The sequence below is a fragment of the Nymphaea colorata genome, chromosome 3, assembly GCF_008831285.2.
Source record: "Nymphaea colorata isolate Beijing-Zhang1983 chromosome 3, ASM883128v2, whole genome shotgun sequence".
NCBI lineage: Eukaryota > Viridiplantae > Streptophyta > Magnoliopsida > Nymphaeales > Nymphaeaceae > Nymphaea > Nymphaea colorata.
In genome coordinates, this window is record NC_045140.1 from 1,124,936 (window position 1) to 1,127,423 (window position 2,488).

General features: G+C 37.2%; 1 pseudogene; it reads left to right on the forward strand.

Annotated features, from left to right (window-relative positions):
• The first annotated feature begins 930 nt into the window (after positions 1-930).
• LOC116249840 (gamma aminobutyrate transaminase 1, mitochondrial-like) lies at positions 931-2,250 on the forward strand (annotated as a pseudogene).
• Positions 2,251-2,488: the final 238 nt, after the last annotated feature.

Here is a 2,488-nt window from a genome sequence, read left to right on the forward strand (position 1 = left end):
ACATTGTGTTACAGTTATCAATCAGTCCCTTGCCAGTTTCGTTGAGTAATTCTCTTTTGTGTAAAAGAACATTATATTGCCCTTGGGTAGATTCATGTATCCATCTTGTATCAATCAGTCCCATGCAAGTTCACTATGTCAATTGCCTACTTGATCAAAAGAAATTTGGAAATATATTTCTTTATCATCAAACACAGAAATATATTTCTGGAAATATATTTCTCAGTCATCATACACACATCAAAATAAGAATCAAAAAGATTTTTCTCATTCATTTTTTCCAAGAAATATATTTCCAGAAATATATTTCTAATTCCAGATTTCTAGGCCATCAAACGGCCCCTTAAGAAGTGTAGAAAGCATATTTCCACAAAGCAAATCCTCACCAAACGTCTTGATTTAGCGACCTTGAATTGGATTTTGCTCTTTTGATGACATCTCATGGCTTTGATGAGGGCTACAAACTTAAGAGTGCAGATGAGGAGACATTTGCAATGCTTGCAGAGCTGTTCATTGAAGAGATGAATCAAGTCCTAAAGTTATTTGTGCCATCGGTTGCATTGATGTTTTGTGGTGGTAGCATTTTCGTCAAGTGGCTTTATGTGTATACTATTATTTGTTTCAATTAGCATTGCAACAAGCTTGAAAAATAAAAATAAAAAACCTACTCCTAGATTTTAACTGTTGTGGCATCCTAATACTACTATGAAGGATTGTGATAAGGTTACCACAAGTGATATACATCATGGTAAGAAAGTTGTTGAGCATCATCCTCATGATCTTCTTTTAACAGGGCCAAGCATGGGAACCAAAATTACTGTTCTACTTGGTGAGACAAGATGTTTGCAATTCCGATTATGAACACGGACATCTCAAGCTGCTGGCACCATTTATTCTGATCTTGGAAAAGATTTAATTTGCAAAAAGGTGATGAAGTTTGAAGAATTCAAAGAAATGGGCAGTGCTTATGAACTGGGAGTTTGGGTTGCCTTGGTATGAGAGAGTTGGAATTTTTGAGTCCTCCATGTGAGTGGGCATGCTTATACGCTTTTGGTGTGGTGAATATGGAGGGCAAGAAGGAAGTTCTGAAGAGATCCTTGGCACTTTTAAAAGTGATTTTGAGTCGGCTCTTTAGGCCCAACTTTAAGGTTAATTCCCTTGTCAACTATGCTTTTGCTACTACAAATTGTCAACAATATGTTCTTCCATTTAAGATGGGGCAGTTTAGAAGCATCCTTGGACATTGACACAAAAAAAGTTGAATGAGGTAAATAGTGAGAAAAGAGTCAAGGATCAGCACATGCTGGCCTCATTCATCCAGTAGTTATTGAAAAAAATTGAGGGATCTCACATTTATGATGTCGACGAGGAAAACCGTCTTGCAAGATTATGGTGCATAGCCTTGGTGGAAATGAACCTTAACTTGTGGAAGCTGCAATTGCACATGTAAATCATTTACCATTCTATCACAAACAATGAAGGCTTCCTTGGACTTGCAAGTGCACTTCTTGAAACCTTTAATGCAACAAAGATGGGCAAGGTTTTCTTCACACACAGTGGTTCAAAAGTTAATGATTCTCAAGTGAAGTTGGAATATAATACAAATGCATTAGGAAGAATACCAAAGGTGTTCATTACAAGACAAAAGGCACATTATGAATCAACATTTTTTGTTGTTTCAGGACTTACACCATCACATACAAAAGTTAAGCTGCCTGTACTGTTGCATCCTAAATGTCTAAACTACTGGCACTAGCATTTACCAAGTCAAACTAATGACTTCTCCACAAGATTCACAAATAATTTGGTGAACCTTATCTTGAAGGAGGGACCTGAGAAATTTGTAGCATTTGTTGTGGAGCCAATGATGGGGGTGGAGATGCCATTACATTTCTTGCTTCATACTGTGAGAAGAACCAAGCAGTTGTAAAGAAAAATGATATTTTGTTCATAGCTATCTGTGCATTTGGAAGGTTGGGTGCAATGCTTGGATACAAAAAAGACAACATTAAGAGAGACCTAGTATCCCTGGCAAAGGCCATTTTACTTGCTTGTGTGCCTATTGTTGTTGTTCTTGCCAGCCCAAAAATTTCAAAGGTGATATGCACTCAGAGCAACAAACTTGGTCCACCTAGCCATGGAATTACATATTTTGGCTATTTAATTGCTTGTGCAGTTCTTTTAGAAGCACTGAAGATTTACAAGATAAGAGATAATACTACCCAATTAAATCTAGTAAGCACAACATAAGCAATTAAGCACCCAAACCACAATCTCTAGCCTATCCCTTCATTGAAGAAGGAACTTGCAATGAATTGTCTATTAGTTCCAATGTTGAATCAGTAATTTATGCCTCAAATGATTTCCAAAACAATGACCAGCCCTGGTGTAAACCCTTGCCTAATGCAGCAGTAATTCTCACATTCTCCAGTTGTTACCAAATGATCCTTGTTAGCTGAACTTGTTGCCAAACCTCCCACCAACAAAT